Here is a 21,874-nt window from a genome sequence, read left to right as displayed (position 1 = left end):
GATCGTGCCACTGCACTCCAGCCTGATGACAGAGCGAGACTCCATCTCAAAAAAAAAAAAAAAAAAAAAAAAAAAAAGCAATAGAGAGAACAGACTGTTAACATTTATCACAGAAGGAATGCCTACAAACTGACAAGAAGGGGACTAAATGCAAGTTAAAGTAACAATGAAACATCGCTTTTACTTATCAGACTGTGAAAGTTTAAAAGTTCAGATAACATTTATAGCTGGTGAAATTGCACAAAAAGAGATCTTATTATATATTGCTGTAAACTGTTACAGCCTTTTGGGAGTACATTCCAGCATCAGTTAGTAAAAATAAAAATATATCCTTTCATCTACGAATCCCACTTCAGGGCAGGCATCCTATAAAAGAAAAGCACTGGAATATATCTATAAGCATGTTTATTAGCTATCGTTCGCGGAAGCTAAACACTGAGATTAAAGAGAATATTCATTATTCAAGTAGTGATTTCATGAATTATGGTATATTTTATGCAGCTATTAAAAAGAATGGATTAGAGACATGCAGATTTGCATGGTAGAATTTAAAAGAGGAAACTAAGGAATACGGAATTTCTGTAATTCATCCAAGACTATACAGTAGTAAGGAATGGGGTGAGGATTCAAAAAGTCCAAGTTTGGGCCGGGCACGGTGGCTCACGCCTGTAATCCCAGCACTTTGGGAGGCCAAGGTGGACGGATCACGGGAGGTCAGGAGTTCGAGACCAGCTTGGCCAATATGGTGAAACCCCGTCTCTACTAAAAATAAAAAATTAACCGGGTGTGGTGGCGCGTGCCTGTAGTCCCAGGTACTAGGGAGGCTGAAGCAGGAGAATCGTTTGAACCCGGGAGGTGGAGGGAGGTTGCAGTGAGCCGAGATTGCGCTATTGCACTCCAGGTTAGGTGACGGAGTGAGACTCTGTTTCAAAAAAAAAAAAAAAAAAAAAAGTCCAAGTTTGGAGTCCATGAACTTAGCCAATATACTGTGTTACTTTTGAGGGAGAGTGAATAGAAAGTTGGCAGAGGATGACAAATTAAAGGTAGGAAAAGAGAGGTATAGCTGAATGCCATGAGTGTCAAAGGATCACAGAGCAAAGGCAGAACAATGAGGTAGTAGCAACTATTCCCCCTGCCAGCCACCTTTTCCTGACAATCCACGATTGTACCCACTAAGACAGGACAAGACAGTAGAGACCTCCCTTCCTAGCTCTCCACATGGTACGGGCATGGTGGCTTTTCTTAGGCCACCAGAGGTCACTCCATCTTCCTCTGATACAGGTTACAGAATCTGAGTGTTGACAACAGGTACCACAGTGCCTTGGGTCTTCTTGCCATCACTCCAGAGCTATTGCTCAGCCTGCTCTCTGCTGGTGTGGATCTGCCTGCTGCCGCTGCTGGCTGCCACTGGTGCAGTCACTGCCAGTCCCAGAGATGAGAGACAGGGAGGCCTCTCTTCTGTCTGCCAAACAGCACAATGATACAGTTAAAACACAGACATGGGATCAGACAGATGCAGGTTCAAATTCCAGCTCTGTTATGGCCAACATTGTGTAACCCTAGTCTAGTCACAACCTCTCTAAGCCTCAGTTTCCTCACCTGTAAAATGAACCTGCATCACAGGTTGTCAGAATTAACCAAGATACTGCATTTCAAATGTTTAGCATAACTCTTCTTATGAATAAAGTCAGAATGTTTCCCCCAGTGCTGGTGCTTGTATTCAGTTAGTTTTCCTTTACCTTTTTTTTTTTTTTTTTTTTTGAGATGGAGTCTCACTCACTCTGTCACCCAGACTGGAGTGCAATGGTGCAATCTCGACTCACTGCAACCTCTGCCTCCCAGGTTCAAGCGATTCTCCTGCCTTAGCCTCCCAAGTAGCTGGGATTACAGGCACATACCACCACACCCGGCTAATTTTTGTATTTTTAGTAGAGTTGGGGTTTTGCCATGTTGGCCAAGCTGGTCTTGAACTCCTGACCTCAGGTGATCCACCCACCTCAGCCTCCGAAAGTGCTGGAATTACAGGCGTGAGCCACCTCACCCAGGCTAGTTTTATTTTGCTTTGCAGCTCAAAGTATTTCTGTCCCCATTATTTGCTGTAATATTTGCTCCTCATTTTTTTTTTTTTGAGACGGAGTCTTGCTCTGTCACCCAGGCTGGAGTGCAGTGAGTGGCACAATCTTGGCTCACTGCAACCTCTACCTACGGGGTTCAAGCAATTCTCCTGCCTCAGCCTCCCAAGTAGCTGGGATTATAGGCGTGCACCACCACACTTGGCTAATCTTCTTTTTTAATTTTTATTTATTTATTTTTATTTTATTTTAATTTTTTTTGAGACAGAGTCTTGCTCTGTCACCCAGGCTGGAGTACAGTGGCGCGATCTTGGCTCACTGCAAGCTCCGCCTCCCAGGTTCATGCTATTCTCCTGCCTCAGCCTCCTGAGTAGCTGGGACTACAGGTGCTCACCACCACGCCCGGCTAATTTTTTGTATTTTTTAGTGGAGACAAGGTTTCACCGAGTAGCCAGGATCTCCTGACCTCATGATCTGCCCGCCTCGGCCTCTCAAAGTCCTGGGATTACAGGCGGGAGCCACCGTGCCCAACTAGTTTTTGTATTTTTAGTAGAGACAGGGTTTCGCCATGTTGGCCAGGCTCTTCATGAACTCCTGATCTCAAGTGATCCACCCGCCTTGGCCCCAAAAAGTGCTGGGATTACAGGTATGCGCCACTGCACCTGGCCTGCTCCTCATTTTTCACTCTAGCAAAGAAAGAGGTTGGGCCAGGAGCCAACTGTTTTAGTTGCATATCCTCTAAAACAATTCTGAAAAATTGTGTACTCCTTTGCATATTTGAAGTTGACATTTGAATTTTTCTTTTTCTTTTTTTTGTTTGTTTTTTGTTTTTTTGAGACAGAGTCTCACTCTGTAGCTCAGGCTGGAGTGCAGTGGGGCAATCTCGGCTCACTGCAAGCTCTGTCTCCCGGGTTCACGCTGTTCTCCTGCCTCAGCCTCCCAAGTAGCTGGGACTACAGGTGCCTGCCACCACGCCTGGCTAATTTTTAAATTTTTTGTATTTTCAGTAGAGACGGGGTTTCACCATGTTAGCCAGGATGGTCTCGATTTCCTGACCACGTGATCCGCCTGCCTCGGCTTCCCAAAGTGCTGCGATTACAGGTGTGAGCCACCACGCCCAGCCGACATTTAAATTTTTCAACCTTAAGATTAAATATTACAAAGGATGGAATTTCCAGCATATTGTAAACATCAACATTTTAAAATAAGTAACTCTTACATAACTCTTTTGAATTCATTAAAGGGAATCTAAACACCATAAGGTGGTCTAGAATGAGTGCTCTAACCAACAAGGACACCAAATCAGAAAGTACTTGAGAGGCTGGGTGTGGTGGCTCACGACCACAATCCCAGCACTTTGGGAGGCTGAGGTGGGTGGGTCGCTTGGGCCCAGGAGTTCAAGACCAGCCTGGGCAACATGGCTCCACCAAGAGCCCAGGAGGCAGAGGTTGCAGTGAATTGTGATTGCGACTCTGCACTCCAGCCTGGGTGACGGAGTGAGACCTCATCTCAAAAAACAAAAGAAAGTGCTTGACCAGACTAAACATTTTTAAGGTATTGACTGTGAATGAAATAGCAGTAGAGACACAGAAAGAAAAGGTAGTAAGCAGAAGCTGTGCGATAGTTGCATCTAGACGAAAGAAGAGATCAAGAGGAATTTAGAAGGAGAATAGAGAGAGAAGCTACCAGTAGATGCAAGAGGAAAAAGTAGAGGGAAGGACAGAGATGAACTGTGTCAGGACACCGAAGGAGTGGTTTTGGCAGGGAGTAATGGATAAGCAACTATGGGTGGGGGTGGGGAATGATGATAGCAATTGCTATTCAGACACTAGAGCTGTTACTCTCTCCTGATTGGCAAGGATCCAGCATTGAGTTCCACACAACTTAGTTGTTCAGCCACAGATGGTAGTCACGTTGCCTCTTTCTCAGTGCCTCTGTGATCACGTTGCCTCTTCCTCCTCTGTCTGTATCAAATCTCCCTCTGCCTCCCTTATAAGCAAATTTTGATTGTATTTAAGACTCACTCGGATAATTCAGGATGAACTCTCCATCTCAAGATCCTTAACTAAATTACATCTTTTGCCACAGAAGTTAATATTCTTATACCAACTGGTGTACTACAGTAGAATTCTATCACTAACCACTTGAAGTTAGCACAGAATCCACAAATTGTAGGTCAGGGTCCCCAGTAAGACTGCCCTCATTTTGAATGCCAGGCACACATCAGGCATCCCCAGGCCACCCACATTTCTGACCAACTGGCTACAAATCTGAGGGTTCCTAGACCCACTCAGGTTTGATAATTCACTAGAATGACTCACAGAACTCAGGAAAGTGATATACTTACAATCACAGCTTTATTATGAAGAATACAAGTCAGGACCAGCCAAATGAGGAGACAAGGTAAGATCTGGGAGAGTTTCAAGAGCAGAACTTCGGGGAATGCCTTCTCCCTGTGGAATCAGGGAATATCAGCCTCGTGACACATTGATCTGCTTACCAACCAGGAAATTCCACCACGCTTTATTGTCCAGAGTTTTATTGTGTGTGTGTTTTTTTTCTTTTTTGTGTGTTTTTTTTTGAGACAGTCTCGCTCTGTCACTAGGCTGCAGTGCAGTGGTGCAATCTTGGCTCACTGCAACCTCCACCTCCTGGGTTCAAGTGATTCCCCTGCCTCAGCTTTCCGAGTAGCTGGGACTGCAGGCGCTTGCCACCACACCTGGCTATTTTTTTTTTTTTTTAATTTTTTTGTTTTAGTAGAGACAGGGTTTCACCATGCTGGCCAGGATGATCTCAATCTCCTGACCTCGTGATCTGCCCCCCTCAGCCTCCCAAAGTGCTGGAGTTACAGGCATGAGCCACCATGCCCAGCCTGTCCAGAGTTTTTACTGGGGCTTCATTATGTAAGCATGATTGATTGAATCATTGGCTGTTGGCTGGGTATCAATCATTGGTTGAACTCAATGTCCTATACCCTCTTCCTTCCCCAGAAGTCAGTGGTGTGAAGTGGCATCTCATTGTGGTTTTGATTTGCATTTCTCTAATAACCAATGATGAATGATGTTGAACATCTTTTCATGTGCTTATTGGCCATTGACATATTTTCTTTGTACAAATGTCTGTTCAAATTATTTGCCTTTTTTTTTTTTTTTGAGACGGCCTCTTGCTCTGTTCCCAGGATGGAGTGCAATGGCCCGAACTTGGCTCACTGCAACCTCTGCCTCCTGGGTTCAAGCGATTCTCCCACCTCAGCCTCCCAAGTAGCTGGGATTACCGGCATGCACCACCACACCCGGCTAATTTTTTTGTATTTTTAGTAGAGACAGGGTTTTGCCTTTTTGGCCAGGTTGGTCTTGAACTCCTGACATCAGATGATCCACCTGCCTCAACCTCCCAAAGTGCTGGGATTATAGACGTGAGCCACCTGCCCGGCCATTTTTTTTTTTTTAGAGATACAGTCTCATTGTGTTACCCAGGCTGCAGTGTAGCAGCGTGATCATAGCCCACTGTAACTTTGAACTCCTGGGCTCAAGGTATCCTCCTGTCTCAGCTTCCCAACTAGCTAAGGCTAGGGGCACATGTCACCATGTCTAGCTAATTTTTAAATTTTTTGTAGAGATGAGGTCTTGCTATGTTGCCCAGGCTGGTCTCAAACTCCTGGACTCAAGCAATCCTCCCACCTTGGCCTCCCAAAGCCCTTCCCCGATTTTTACTTGAGCTATATGCCTTTTTATCATTGTGTTTTAAAAGTACTTTCCGTATTCTGAACAAGTCCATTCTTGGATATATGATTTTGCAACTATTATCTCCCATTTGGTGAGTTTTCTTCTTTTTGCTTTCTTTTGGTATCATGTATAGCAAAAAATTGTTAATTTTGAGACACCCCAACTTACTTTTTCTTTTTTTTTCTTTTCTGCCCTGCCACCCTGCCACCGCCCTTTTTTTTTTTTTAGACAAAGTCTTGCTCTGTTACACAGGCTGAAGTGCAGTGTTGTGATCATGGCTCACTGCATCTTCAACCTCCTGGCCTCAAGTCATTCTCCCACCTCAGCCTCCCAAGTAGCTGGAACTACAGATGTGGGCCACCACACTCAGATTCCTTTTAAATTTTTGCAGAGAAGGGATCTCATTATGTTGCCTAGGCTACCTATGTTTTCTTCTAGGAGTTTTGTAGTTCTAGTTTTACATCCAGGTCTGTTATCCATTTTGAGTTAATTTTCATGTATGATGTAAGGTAGAATAGACAAAGTCTCACTCTATCACCCAGGCTGGAGTGCAGTGGCACGATCTTGGTTCATTGCAACCTTGGCCTTCCAGGTTCAAGAGATTCTCATGCCTCAGCCTCCCGAATAGCTGGGACTACAGGCCCATGCCACCATGCCTAATTTTTTTTTTTTTTTTGTATTTTTGTAGAGACAAAAATACAAATAAATGGGGTTTTGCCATGTTGGCCAGGTTGGTCTCTAACTTCTGACCTTAGGTGATCCACCCACCTTGGCCTCCCAGGATGCTGGAATTACAAGCATGAGACACTGTGTCTGGCCTGGAGGTCCAACTTCCTTCTTCTTCTTCTTCTTTTTTTTTTTTTTTTTTTGAGATGGAGTCTCACTCTGTCTCCCAGGCTGGAGTGCAGTGGCACTATCTCGGCTCACTGCAAGCTCCGCCTCCCAGGTTCATGCCATTCTCCTGCCTCAGCCTCCCAAGTAGCTGGGTCTACAGGCACCTGCCACCACACCTGGCTAATTTTATTTTGTATTTTTTTAGTAGAGATGGAGTTTCACCGTGTTAGCCAGGATGGTCTTGATCTCTTGACCTCGTTATCCACCTGCCTCGGCCTCCCAAAGTGCTGGGATTACAGGCGTGAGCCACCGCGCCTGGCCCAAACTTCATTCTTTTATGTGTGGCTATCCAGTTGTCCCTGCACCGTTTGTTGAAATTAATACATGTCTGACTCTGGTGTTCTGCAGTGCCAGGTTGCTGGATACAGGCAGAATGGCTTTCTGCCACATTTCACAATAGTTCTCAATTTTAAAATTTGCTTTGAACTGGAAAATCTAAACCGGAATTTTTGGTTTCTTACTGTAAGTGACATAATCATTTAACTCTTTCTTGCATTTTTCAATGGCATGAAATTATTCTAATCAAGTCCACGAAGTCTTACTTTCAGGACACATCATCCAAAAGTCAAACAGTAATAGTTAATTAATGGCTACAAACAGCAGACCAATAGAATCCCAATAGAATGCCAACCAGGATTGTTGGCTGCAGCATTAGAAGCCAAAAGTGGATAACTAAGGTAGAAAGGAATTTATCAGAAGAAGATTATGTAACTCACAGAAAGGAAGGGAAAAACAGGAAAGGCAGCCTTGGGAAATGAATTGAAAGCAATTTTTCTGGCCAAAAGAAGCTAGATAGCCTTCCTTGATCACACCTCACCACAAGAAAAGTATGATCACGACACCTCCAGTAGACATTTGTTGCTGTCAAACTCTTGACATCATTGTTACAGTCCTTAATAATCTCACACTGAGTCCAATAAGACTCCAGTGTCCCAGGCATGAGCAATTTATTGACCAACCCCTGTTCATTGGCTCATGGCCTACATGAGAGGGGACAGAAGGAAATACATTCTCTCTTCAACTTTAGTAATTACACTTGAGTAATTCAAACGGGGCTTCTACATCCTGTTGAGATCCGTATAATAGGGCCTTCCCCAAAGAAAGAGGGATGCTCCGACATGAGATGGCTAAAAACAAGGTGCATTATAGAAATGAATAATAAAAACAATAGCCAACATTTATTTATCGAGGGCTATCTATATAAAAGGTTTTTTGTTTTTTTTCTTTTTTTTTTTGAGACGGAGCCTTGCTCTGTCGCCCAGGCTGGAGTGGAGTGGCATGATCTTGACTCGCTGCAACCTACGCCTCCTGGGTTCAAGCAATTCTCCTGCCTCAGCCTCCCGAGTAGTTGGGATTACAGACGCATGCTGCCATGCCCGGCTAATTTTTATATTTTTAGTAGAGACGGGGTTTCACCATATTGGTCAGTCTGGTCTTGAACATCTGACCTTGTGAGAAGCCTGCCTTGGCCTCCCAAAGTGCTGGGATTACTGGCGTGAGCCACCGCACCCGGCCTATATACAAGTTTTATATGTGTTAATTCATCTAATGCTCACAATAGCCCGATGGGGTATGTTCCATTATCATCCTAAGTGGTAGGCTAAATAATGGGCCCCAAAGAGATCTACTTCCTATCCTTGAAACCTGTGAATATTACCTTATATGGCAAAAGGATGAATCCTATGTGTTATATAAAAAAGAATTTGATTGGCCTTTCTTCCTAGTATGTGAATTATATGTCAACAAGCTGTTAGAAAAGCTTATTTATACCTAGTGAAATTGCTTTGGAGGATAAATCTGACTTCATCATGAAAGTGGATCTGTGACCATCAGCAGTTTCAGATTCACATAATCACTTTTTTTTTGAGATGGAGACTCACTTTGTTGCCCAGGCTGGAGTGCAGTGGTGTGATCTTGGCTCACTGCAAACACCTCCCGGATTCAAGTAATTCTCCTGCCTTAGCCTCCCGAGTACCTGGGATTACAGGCGTGTGCTGCCACACCCGGCTAATTTTTGTATTTTTAGTGGAGACGGGGTTTCACCATGTTAGCCAGGTTGGTCTTCAACTCCTGACCTCAAATGATCCACCACAGGTGTGAAGGGACTTTTCTTTTTTGTCTGTGTGGCTCTTTTCAGTTTATTACATGAAGGAGTTACACTAGTCCAAGCTAAGAGCAGACCCCAAATAGTTACTTCATACACACTGTGGGGTTTTTAAACTTGTGACAAAGACAGAAGGGAAATTCTACTCATTGCGGCCGGGCGCGGTGGCTCAAGCCTGTAATCCCAGCACTTTGGGAGGCCGAGACGGGCGGATCACGAGGTCAGGAGATCGAGACCATCCTGGCTAACACGGTGAAACCCCGTCTCTACTAAAAAATACAAAAAAACTAGCCGGGCGAGGTGGTGGGCGCCTGAAGTCCCAGCTACTTGGGAGGCTGAGGCAGGAGAATGGTGTAAACCCGGGAGGCGGAGCTTGCAGTGAGCTGAGATCCGGCCACTGCACTCCAGCTTGGGCGACAGAGCGAGACTCCGTCTCAAAAAAAAAAAAAAAAAAAGAAATTCTACTCATTGCAAGAAAATCCTCACTTAAGCTTCAGTGAGCCACAGACACTTAGAACCCATGAACCTTCAGCTGACTGTCCTTGGCCAGTGCAGTCTCTGCAAGGAACTGGCATAGGTTCTTGCATGAGTCACTCTGTAGCTTAATTAGTTCTGCATTTTCTGGATGCTCAATTCAGACAAATTTCTTCTTGAGTGCCGTCACTAGTTTCTTTCTTTCTTTCCTTCTTTTTTTTTCAGAGTCTTGCTCTGTTGCCCAGGCTGGAGTACAGTGACATGATAATCTCGGCTCACTGCAACCTCCTTCTCCCAGGTTCAAGGGATTCTCCTGCCTCAGCCTCCCAAGTAGCCAGGACTACAGACATGCACCACCACAACCAACCAGTTTTTGTGTTTTTAGTAAAGATGGGGTTTCAGCATGTTGCCCAGGCTGGTCTCGAACTCCTGACCTCATGTGATCCACCCACCTAGGCCTCCCAAAGTGCTGGGATTACAGACATGAGCCACTGTGCCTGGCCTAGTTTTTTTTTTTATGGTAGTCATCAGCAATTCCTTGGACAGTAGTAAGGGTCTTCCTGCCATTTCTTTGTTAAATTCTTATATGGATATAATCCTCGGTGCCAGCAGGAAGCAGGTTATCGCCCTTAGTTGCATCTAGCAAAGAGGTTAAAAGAGTAGCGGTTCTGAATAGTAAACATACTATACAATTCGTTTTCCTCAGCAGAAACTGCCTACAGAGGTAGCAGTGGAAGAAGTGGGGGGAAGTGGGCAAAGGTGGGGTATGGAGCATCAGGAAGCAAGGGGGCTCAAAGGGAAAGTTGCTGAGTCCTCATCGGTGGCTCAGTGACTGGGTTAATGAAAAGACTTGAGGTTTTGAATTCAATTTCTTACTGTCCCATACTCTCTTGCCCTTCCACATTCCACCATGAACGACTCAGCAAGAAGGCCTTCAACAGACACCAGCACCTGGATATTGGACTCATCTGCCTCCAGAACTGTAAAAAATATATTTCTTTTCTTTGAAACTACCCAGTCAGTGGTGTTCTGTTACAGCAACACAAAATGGACTAAGAATATGTTGCTAGTAAATATATAATTTTAGCCATGGGTTTTAAGATCTGGAGCGATTGGAAATATTGGGCATTCCCTAGAGATTCTGTACTCAGAGCTGGATGCAGTAACTAGAGGTAATTTTCGATGTGAATGTGCTTGAAGTTGTATGTAGTATAATCCTAACAACAGAGCAAGACCCTATCTCAAAAAAACAACAACAAGAGGGGATATTATGTAGCCTATAAAATAAACGGGTGGGCTAAAGAACCACATTCTGAGCTACATAATGAGAAAGAGCCAAAACCAAATTGCAGAACTGGTCTGATGACAAGGCAGTACTGCCATGATTGAAGAACTCCAGATATGCTGCTTGTGCCAATGATACCATGACCATCAGATACTGGACTGATCACTACTCCGCAGTCACTGCTTTTCCAGGAAGTGATCCTCCTGAAACCAACTTTTCTAGCAAGCTTCGAGGCAGATGTGGCTGACTGGCAGAGCCCAGTCCACATGCCAGTGCTCTAGCTGCAAGGCAGGTGGAAAAAGAGTACCTAGCACTTTCAGCTTCTGTAGGGGATGGTAGGCCCTGCATCTCTGAGTCACCACCTGATGAAATTTCCTAAAGGAAGGAAAGAGGGTTAGAGTGCTATGGACCCAGCATACATGTCATGTCCCTACACCCATAACTGTCAAGACCACCCCTGTAAGGGACATTAATTTTGGATTACTGCCAGTGTATCTCATAAAGCCTACTGCAAACAAGGCTTACACATTTTAACAATCTATACTTAGTCGGGATTATTGAATGAAGGTTGGTTTAAGACAGACGTAAGTTCTCACCAAGAAAACTGTTGCCTGTGCCACATTGGAAAACTGGGACATTAGGAAGCCATTGTTCCAACCGTTGGCTCCAGGAACACATTACCCCAGGACCTGGGGAACAGGAAGCCACTGCCAGAGCTGTTGGTACCAGAGCTGTGACTTACTGAATCCTCACATGCGACTTCATTTTATTCCCTACTTTAGCTTAGTTCCAGATCAAGCCCCTTAGGCATGTATCTGATTGGGAAACTCAAAACACATCCAGAGACTAAGCTTCAAGAAAGTCTAAGGTCGGGGCAGTGGCTTATACCTGTAAACCCAGTACTTTGGGAGCCCAAGTTGGGCGGATCACCTGAGGTCAGGAGTTCGAGACGAACCTGACCAACATGACAAGACCTCATCTCTACTAAAAATACAAAAATTAGCCAGGCTTAGTGCCTGGCACCTGTAATCCCAGCTATTCGGGAGGCTGAAGCAGGAGAGTCACTTGAACCCGGGAGGCAGAGGTTATAGTAGCTGGGATTACAGGCGTGCGTCACCATACCTATCTAATTTTTGTATTTTTAGTAGAGTCAGGGTTTTGCCATGTTGACCATGCTGGTCTCAAATTCCTGGCCTCAAGTGATCCACCACCTCAGCCTCCCAAAGTGCTGGAATTACAGGCATGAGCCACCGCACCCAGCTATTTTGAATAGTTAATACGTTCATATGGTAAAAAAAAAAAAAAAAAAAAAAAAAAAAAAAAAAAAAAAAATCAAACACTATCAACAGTATACAGTGAGAATTAAAATTCCTTACCCACCTCTATTCTCTAATCCACCAGTTTTCATCCCAAGAATCATTGACTTTTACCAGTTTCTTTTTCTTTTCCTTTTCTTTTCTTTTTTTTTTTTTTTTTGAGATGGAATCTTGCTCTGTCACTCAGGCAGGAGTGCAGTGGCCCTATCTCAACTCACTGCAAACTCTGCCTCCCGGGTTCACTCCATTCACTCTCCTCAGCCTCCCAAGTGGCTGGGACTACAGGTGCCCGCCACCACGCCCGGCTAATTTTTTTGTATTTTTAGTAGAGACGGGGTTTCACCGTGTTAGCCAGGATGGTCCTGATCTCCTGACCTTGTGATCTGCCTGCCTCGGCCTCCCAAAGTGCTGGGATTTCAGGCGTAAGCCACCACGCCCGACCCAACTTTTCTTTTTTATCCTTCCAAAAAATAAAAAATAAAAAAAACTATACCTATGTGTCTATAAATCCCTCCCTTTTGTTTTACTTGTGTAGTGTATAAAATACCCACTGTTTACACCAGTCTACTTTTTTTTTTTTTTTTTTTTTTTTGAGACAGAGTCTTACTCTATCTCCCAGGCTAAAGTGCAGTGGCACAATCTTGGCTCCCTGCAACCTCCGCCTCCTGGGTTTAAGCAATTCTCCTGCCTCAGCCTCTCAGGTAGCTGGGATTACAGGTGCCCACCACCATACCTGGCTAATTTTTGTATTTCTTTTTTTAGTAGAGACAGGGTTTCGCCATGTTGGCCAGGCTGGTCTTGAACTCCTGACCTAGGTGATCCAGCTGCCTCAGCCTCCCAAAGTGCTGGGATAACAGGCATGAGCCACCACACCCGGCTTACATCAACCTACTTTTGATAGCCAGTGAGAAAGATGAGTCCTAGGGAACCTAACTCCAGAACTGTCGGACAACAATAAGAAATCCATTTCTTCTTCACACAATCTTTGTTTTTAGAAAACCTTTATTTTTTAATTTACAAAATATTGCAAAATATTTAAACAATACAAACATACAGAAAGTAAAAAACGAAAGCGTCCTTTAAGTTCATTTCTCAAAAGTAACTACTGTAAATAGTTTGTATATTTATCTATCAAACATGATCTATCTATCCAACTTCTTTTCTTTTTTTTTTTGAGACAGATTCTTGCTCTGTCACCCAGGCTGGAGTGCAGTGGTGCGATCTCGGCTCACTGCAAGCTCTGTCTCCCGGGTTCACGTCATTCTCCTGCCTCAGCCTCCCGAGTAACTGGGACTACAGGGCACAGTGGCTCACACTGTCCCTTCATAACTGGCATTAATCCATTCACGAGGATGGAGCATTCATGACATAAACATCTTCTATTAGGCCCCATTTTCCACAACTATTGCATTAGGGATTAAGTTTTCAGTACATGTTCTTTGTGGAACATATTTAAACCATAGCATGTATCATATGGACAACAGTAGAGGAAGAAGAGGATAATCTTTTCATGGGCTTAGTTGTGTCCCTCCAAAATTTATATGTTGCAATCCTAACCCTTAGTGTCTCAGAATGTGACTACATTTGAACGTATGGCCTTTAAGGGGATAATTAAGGCAAAATGAGTTCATTAGGGTGGGCCATAGCTCAGTACGACTAGTGTCTTTTTTTCTGAGACTGAGTCTAGCTTTGTCGCCCAGGCTGGAGTGTAGTGGCATGATACTTCAGCTCACTGCAACCTCTGCCTCCTGGGTTCAAGCGATTCTCCTGCCTCAGCCTCCCAAGTAGCTAGGATTACAGGCGTCCGCCACCACGCCCAGCTAATTTTTGTATTTTTAGTAGAGATGGAGTTTCACTGTGTTGGCCAGGCTGTTCTTGAACCCCTGACTTCAGGTGATCTGCCTGCCTTGGCCTCCCAAAGTGCTGGGATTACAAGCATGAGCCAATGTGCACGGACTTGACTGGTGTCTTTATAAGAAGAGAACAAGGCCAGGCTCAGTGGCTCAATCTTGTAATCCCAGCACTTTGGGAGGCTGAGGCGAGCATATCACCTGAGGTCGGGAGTTCGAGACCAGCCTGGCCAACATGGTGAAACCCCATTCCTACTAAAAATACAAAAATTAGACGGGCATGGTGGCGGGTGCCTGTAATTCCAGCTACTCAGGAGGCTGAGGCACAAGAATCTCTTGAACCTGTGAGGTGGAGGTTGCAAGGAGCCGAGATTGTGCCATTGCACTCCACCTCTGGGCGACAGAGTAAGACTCCGTCTTGAGTGGGGGAAAAAGAGAAAGCTGTACCTAGCCTGGGCAACATGGTGAAACCCAGTCTTTTTAAAAAAAAAAAAAAAAAAAAAAAAAAAAAAACACAAAAATTGGCTGGGCGCAGTGACTCACATCTGTAATCCCAGCACTTTGGGAGGCTGAGGCAGGTGGATCACGAGGTCAGGAGACTGAGACCATCCTGGCTAACACGGTGACAATTCGTCTCTTCTAAAAATACAAAAAAAAAAAAAAAAAAAAAAAGAAAAAATCAGCTGGGCATGGTGGTGGGCGCCTATAGTCCCAGTTACTCAGGAGGCTGAGGCACGAGAATGGTGTGAATCCGGGAGGTGGATCTTGCAGTGAGCCAAGATTGTGCCACTGCACTCCAGCGTGGGTGACATAGCGAGGCTAGGTCTCAAAAAACAAACAAACAAGCAAAAAAATAGCCATGTGGTGGCACATGCCTGTAGTCCCAGCTACTTGTGAGGCTATGCAGGAAGATTCCTTGAGCCTGGGAGGTGGAGGCTGCAGTGAGCTGAGATCATGCTACTGCGCTCCAGCCTGGGTGACAGAGAGGAGAGGCAGAATCTGGTGCCAGATTACCTGAGTTCAAAGCGAAACTCTGCACCCATTAGCTAGAATTACTTAATCTCTCTATATGTTAGGATTCATAAATTAATATATATGTAAAACACTTGGTACAGCCACCGCCACAAACTATATACTGTGTGAGTCCTTGCTATTGTGCTTTTTTTGTTTTATTTTGTTTTGTTTTGTTTTTTTTTAGACAGAGTCTGGTGCTGTCACCCAGGCTGGAGAGCAATGGCGCGATCTCGGCTCACTGCAACCTCTACCTACTGCGTTCAAGTGATTCTCCTGCCTCAGCCTTCCGAGTAGTTGGGATTACAGGCACCCGCCATTATGCCTGGTTAATTTTCGTATTTTTGTAGAGATGGGGTTTCACCATGTTGGGTCTTGAACTCCTGACCTCAGGTGATCCGCCCGCCTCAGCCTCCCAAAGTGCTGGGATTACAGGAGTGAGCCACTGCGCCTGGCCTAGTGCTTGTTATTGTTAAGGAGGAAGCTAAATGACCTTTAGGTGGAAAAAAATATCCGAGAAGCAGGTCTATGGTCTGGAAAAAGAAACTTCTCTTTTTGAAGGTGAGATAGATTAAATTTCAAGTTCATTCAGATGAGAGAATATCTATGGAATTAAAGTGAATAGGTGGACAAAAATGAGAGTACATCAGGCAGAACAATATGAATGTTCTGCAGCTAAATGTTCCTTACTTCTTTAATTAAAATGTTTAAACAAATGAACAGAAATTATCAATCTCTTCTTCAGAGAATATGGAATTCGCAGTTAACAAAAATCATTGCAATTTAGCTGGGTGTGGGGACACATGCTTGTAGTCACAGGTAGTCAGCAGGATGAGGCAGGAGGATCCCTTGAGTCCAGGAATTCAAGTCCAGCCTAGGCAACATAGTATGACCCCGTCTTTACAGTAAATGAAAAATAAAACAAGGCCAGGCATGGTGGCTCACGCCTGAAATCCTAGCACTTGGGGAGGCCAAGGCAGGAGGATTGCTTGAGCCCAGGAGTTCTAGACCAGCCTGGGCAACACAGGGAGGCCCTGTCTCTACAAAAAAAAAAAAAAAAAAAAAAAAAAAAAAAAAAAATTAGCCAGGTGTATGGCGGAGTGCACATGTGGTTCCAGCTACCCAGGAGGCTGACGTGGGAGGATCACTTCGAGCCTGGGAGGTCAAGGCTGCAGTAAGCTATGATTGTACCACTGCACTCCAGCCTGGGTGACAGAGCAAGACCTTATCTCAAAAAATAAATAAAATAAAATAATTGCAATTGAACTTGACATACACTCATTTTTTAAAAACACAGAAGCCCAGAGTCTCATGCAAAGAAAAATTATTGGATTATTAGGCTTAATTTATTTGATGACACTAAGATGCTGACAAGTTTTATTTATTTATTAATTATTATTATTTTTTATACAGACAGGTTCTCGCCATGTTGCCCAGACTGGTCTTACTCCCAGCCTCAGGTAATTCTCCTGCCTCAGCCTCCCAAAGTGCTGGGATTACTGGAGCTTCTTTTGTGTTCTGTTTTGCATGTAACTTGCATGCAATGTCTCTAGTAGAGTTGTTTTTTTTTTTTTTTTTTGAGACGGAGTTTCGCTCCTGCCTCAGCCTCTCGAGTAGCTGGGATTACAGGCATGTGCCACCATGCCTGGCTAATTTTGTATTTTTAGTAGAGACGGGGTTTCTCCATGTTGGTCAGGCTGGTCTCGAACTCCCCACCGAAGGTGATCCCCCCGCAAAGTGCTGGGATTACAGGCATGAGCCACCACTACCGGCCAGTAGAGTTTTTGTTGTTGTTTTGGTTTGTTTGTTTTTTTTTTTTTGCTTCTTCAAACACAAGCTTGAAAAACAGTTTACACTTGCCCAAATACAGAATAGAACTCATTTAATTTGAACAATCTGTTGATAGAAGATAAGAGCAATGTCTCCTTTCAAGATATAATCAAGACAGAGTTTCAGGTTGGGTGTGGTGGCTTATACCTGTAATCCCAGCACTTTGGGAGTTTTGCTTGAGGCCAGGAGTTAGAGACCAGCCCGGCCAACATAGCAAGACTCCTTCTCTTCTCTTATTAAATAAAAATGTTATTAACAACAGCAAAAAAAGACAGAGCTTCAACAAATTCTTAGAGGCCACGCACCATGGCTTATGCCTGTAATCTCAGCACTTTGGGAGACAGAGTTTCACTCTCGTTGCCCAGGCAGGATGGCACGATCTCAGCTCACTGCAACCTCCGCCTCCTGGGTTCAAGCAATTCTCCTGCCTCAGTCTCCCTATTAGCTGGGATTACAGGCGCCCACGACCATGCCCAGCTAAGTTTTTGTATTTTTAGTAGAGATGGGGTCTCATCATGTTGGCCAGGCTGGTCTCAAACTCCTGATCTCAGACGATCCACCTGCCTCAGCCTCCCAAAGTGCTGAGATTACAGGTGTGAGCCACCGCACCAGGTCTCTTTTTTTTTTTAATTTTAAAAAATTTTTTTGACATGGGATCTCTCTCTGTTGCCCAAGGGAGTGCAGTGGCACAATCTCCGCTCACTGCAAGCTCTGCCTCCCGGGTTCACACCATTCTCCTGCCTCAGCCTCCTGAGTAGCTGGTACTGCAGGTGCCCACCACCGTATCTGGCTAATTTTTTGTATTTTTAGTAGAGATGGGGTTTCACCATGTTAGCCAGGATGGTCTCGATCTCCTGACCTCGTGATCTACCTGCCTCGGCCTCCCAAAGTGCTGGGATTACAGGCCTGAGCCACCGAACCCAGCCTCTTTTTTGAGACAGGAATCTCGCACTGTCGCCTGAGCTGGAGTGCAGTGGCGTGATTTTGGCTCACTGCAACCTCTGCCTCCCAGGTTCAAGCGATTCTCCTGCCTCAGCCTCCTGAGTAGCTGGGATTACAGGCACCCGCCACCACGCCCAGCTAATTTTTTGTATTTTTAGTAGAGACAGGGTTTCACTATGTTGGCCAGGCTGGTCTTGAACTCCTGACCTCGTGATCCACCCACCTTAGCCTCCCAAAGAGCTGGGATTACAGCTGTGAGCCACCGCGCTGGCCTGGTATGATTTTCTTAAACAACGGTACATTTGTTTTTAAAGTAAATTTGGCAAGAAATATCCTATTTCGTTTACAAAGCTATTGTGAGAAGGCACTCCTAATTCTGTGGGATGAACCAGTCAACAGGCATTACAGCAAGTGGGCATGAAAGAAGCTGGCCAGGCGTGGTGGCTCACGCCTGTAATCCCAGCATTTTGGGAGGCTGAGGCGGGCAGATCACGAGGTCAGGAGATCGTGATCATCCTGGCTAACATGGTGAAACCCCGCCTCTACTAAAATTATAAAAAAATTAGCTGGACTTGGTGGCGGGCGCCTATAGTCCCTGCTACTTGGGAGACTGAGGCAGGAGAATGGCGTGAACCCGGGAGGTGGAGCTTGTAGTGAGCCGAGATCGCACCACTGCACTCCAGCCTGGGTGACAAGACAGAGTGAGACTCCGTCTCAAAAAAAAAAAAAAAAAGAAGAAGTCAGACAAGTTTGGGAAGTGCTAGGTGAAGCAACATTGAACAGACTTGTTTGTTGAAAGACTTCTTAGAAGCTTAGAGGCCTCATGACGCTGACATGTGCTGTGATTTTATAAGGCAGGGTTATGATATACAGCATTTTCTATACTTACTCAAACAAGAAACTTGCTTTCAAAGATTAGCCAATGAGACTAGAATTTGTGGAATACACTTGGACTACCTGAACTAAGATAAATGACCCATGGAGTAAAATCTTCCCAATGCAGAATAATTCCCTAGTACCCCGTCAGTCTTACCACTCAGTGACAATAATCTCTGCTCCCCACTTAGAGCAAACAGAATAAAACGTTGTATCAAATTGAGGCTGGTCTGAGTGAAGTGGTGTTTACAACTAATTGATCACAACCAGTTACAGATTTATTTGTCCTTCTCCACTCCCACTGCTTCACTTCACTAGCCTTACACAAATTTCAAAAATCAAGTTGTAAATTAAAGGCAGGTATAAACATAAAATTGTAAAAAACTTGTAATGGCTTGCAACCATTTGAGAAGGTGTTCAAACTCTCACATTAGTCAGAGAAATGTAAATTAAAATTTGATGAGGCAAGGCGCAGTGGCTCACGCCTATAATCGCAGCACATCGAGAGGCCCATGGGGAGGATTCCTTGAAGTCAGGAGTTTGAGGCCAGCCTGGGCAACAAAGTGAGACCCCATCTCTAAAAACAAAATTATGTATTTATTTATATTTTTGAGACAGAATCTCACTCTGTTGCCCAGGCTGAAGTGCTTTAGTGCTATCTCAGCTCACTGCAGACTCTACCTCCCAGGTTCAAGCGGTTCTCCTGCCTCAGCATCCCAAGTAGCTGGGATTACAGGCGTGTGCCACCATGCTTGGCTAAATTTTTTTTTTTTTCGAGATGGAGTCTCGCTATGTTGCCCAGGCAGGAGTGCAGTGGCCCGATCTCAGCTCACTGCAATCTCCGCCTCCCAGGTTCAAGTGGTTCTCTTGCCTCAGCCTCCTGAGTAGCTGGGATTACAGGCGCACACCACCACACCTAACTAATGTTTGTAGTTTTAGTAGAGACAGGGTTTCACCATGCTAGCCAGGCTGGTCTTGAGCTCCTGACCTTGTGATCCACCCACCTCGGCCTCCCAAAGTGCTGGGACTATAGGTGTGAGCCACCACACCCAGTCTGCCTAATTTTTATGTTTTTGGTAAAGACGGCGTTTCACCATGTTGGCTAAGCTGGTCTCGAACTTCTGGCCTCAAGTGATCTTGAATTTTTTTTTTTTTTTTTAATTAGCCAGGCATGGTGCCATAAGTATTTAGTCCCAGGTACTCAGGAGAATCACTTGAGGCCTGCAGGAGATTGAGTGTGCAGTGATCCATGATGGTATACTGCCCTTCAGCCTGGGTGATAGAGCAAGATCGCAATTCTAAAACAACAACAACAACAACCACCCCACAAAAAAACAAAAAACTTCAATGAGATACTACTTTACATCCATCAGACCTGCAGAATTTTTTTTTTTTTTTTTTTTTTGAGACGGAGTCTCGCTGTGTCGCCCAGGCTGGAGTGCGGTGGCGAGATCTCGGCTCACTGCAAGCTCCACCTCCCGGGTTCACGCCATTCTCCCGCCTCAGCCTCCGAGTAGCTGGGACTACAGGCGCCTGCCACCACGCCCGGCTAGTTTTTTGTATTTTTAGTAGAGATGGGGTTTCACCATGTTAGCCAGGATGGTCTCGATCTCCTGACCTCGTGATCCACCCGCCTCGGCCTCCCAAAGTGCTAGGATTACAAGCTTGAGCCACCGCGCCCGGCCCAGAATTTTTTTTTTTGAGACAGTCTTGCTCTGTCACCTAGGCTGGCGCGATCTCAGCTCACTGCAAGCTCCATCTCCCCGGTTCATGCCATTCTCCTGCCTCAGCCTCCTGAGTAGCTGGGCCTACAGGCGCCCTCCATCGTGCCCGGCTAATTTTTTTTTTTTTTTGTATTTTTAGTAGAGACAGGGTTTCACCATGTTAGCCAGGATGGTGTCCGTCTCCCGACCTCGTGATCCACCTGCCTCAGCCTCCCAAAGTGCTGGGATTACAGGCCTGAAGCACCGCGCCCACTCAGTTTTTTTTTTAAATGTTTTATTTACATAGGTTAATGAGGAACAAGTGTTTGGTTACATGAGTAAGTTCTTTAGTGGTGACTTGTGAGATTTCGATGCACCCATTACCTGAGCAGTAAACACTGCACACAATTTGTAGTCTTTTATCCCTCACCCCCTGCCCAGCCTTTTCCGCGAGTCCCCAAAGTCCTTTGTGTCATTCTTATGCTTTTGCATCCTCATAGCTTAGCTCCCACTTATAAGTGACAACATACGATGTTTGATTTTCCATTCCTGAATTACTTCACTTAGAATAATAGTCTCCAGTCTCCTCCAGGTCGCTGTGAATGCCATTAATTCATTCCTTTTTACGGTTGAGTAGTATTCCATCATATCTATATCTATATATTCCACAATTTCTTTATCCACTTGTTGATTGATGGACATTTGGGTAGCCCTGCCTTAGAAGATTTGTAGTACCTATCACTGGAGGGGCTGTGGAGAAAAAGGAAGCTCTCATATTGCTGATTAAAGGCAAATTTTTTAAGCTTTTTTGGAAAGCAACCTGGCAGCATCTTTTTTTCCTCCCTCCCTCGTTTCCTTCTTTCTTTTTTTTTTTTTTTTTTAAGCAGTGTCTTACTTTGTCACCCAGGCTGGAGTGCAGTGGTGTGATCTTGGCTCACTGCAGCCTCTGCCTCCTGGGTTCAAGCGATTCTCTTGCCTCAGCCTCCCGAGCAGATGGGATTACAGGTGTGCCACCATGACTAGCTAATTTTTTTTTTTTTTTTTTTTTGAGACAGAGTCTGTCTCTGTCACCCAAGCTGGAGTGCAATGCCGCAATCTTGGCACACTGCAAACTCTGCCTCCCAGGTTCAGGCAATTCTCCTGCCTCAGCCTCCTGAGTAGCTGGGATTACAGGCGCCCACAACCATGCCTGGCTAATTTTTGTATTTTTAGTAGAGACGGTTTCACCATGTTGACCAGACTGGTCTTGAACTCCCGACATCAGGTGATCTGCCTGCCTCGGCCTCCCAATGTGCTGGGATTACAGGTGTGAGCCACCATGCCTGGCCGTCTCTTCTTCTTACAAGGACACCAGTCCTAGCCGCCCCCCCGACCCTTATGACTTTATTTAACTTTAATTCCTTCCCTTCCTTCCTTCCTCCCTCCCTCCCTCCCTCCCTCCCTCCCTTCTTTCCTTCCTTCCTTCCTTCCTTCCTTCCTTCCTTCCTTCCCTCCCTCCCTCCCTCCCTCCCTCCCTCCCTCCCTTCCTTCCTTCCTTCCTTCCTTCCTTCCTCCCTCCCTTCTTCTTTCCTTCCTTCCTTCCCTCCTTCCTTTCAGACAGAGTCTCACTCTGTCACCAGGCTGGAGAGCAGTGGCATGATCTCGGCTCACTGCAACTTCCGCCTCCCAAGTCAAGCAATACTCCTGCCTCAGCCTCCCGAGTAGCTGGGACTACAGGCGCATGCTGCCATGCCTGGTTAATTTTTTCTGTATTTTAGTAGAGACGGGGTTTCACCATGTTGCCCAGGCTGGT

General features: G+C 45.1%; 3 protein-coding genes and 1 pseudogene across 8 annotated transcripts in view; 1 reads left to right on the top strand and 3 right to left on the bottom strand.

Annotated features, from left to right (window-relative positions):
• NDUFS5 (NADH:ubiquinone oxidoreductase subunit S5) overlaps window positions 1-21,874 on the bottom strand; it is a 1,192,795-nt gene that overhangs the window by 70,565 nt on the left and 1,100,356 nt on the right. The window lies entirely within an intron of this gene.
• AKIRIN1 (akirin 1) overlaps window positions 1-21,874 on the bottom strand; it is a 1,026,732-nt gene that overhangs the window by 39,398 nt on the left and 965,460 nt on the right. The gene's annotated exons all lie outside the window — the stretch shown is intronic.
• MYCBP (MYC binding protein) overlaps window positions 1-21,874 on the top strand; it is a 657,065-nt gene that overhangs the window by 545,081 nt on the left and 90,110 nt on the right. The window lies entirely within an intron of this gene.
• On the bottom strand, window positions 9,307-9,952 carry LOC126961134 (eukaryotic translation initiation factor 1-like; annotated as a pseudogene).

Source organism: Macaca thibetana, chromosome 1 (assembly GCF_024542745.1).
Source record: "Macaca thibetana thibetana isolate TM-01 chromosome 1, ASM2454274v1, whole genome shotgun sequence".
NCBI classification, from domain to species: domain Eukaryota; kingdom Metazoa; phylum Chordata; class Mammalia; order Primates; family Cercopithecidae; genus Macaca; species Macaca thibetana.
The sequence above is the reverse complement of the archived record's forward strand: the minus strand, read 5'-3'. Positions and strand labels throughout refer to the sequence as shown.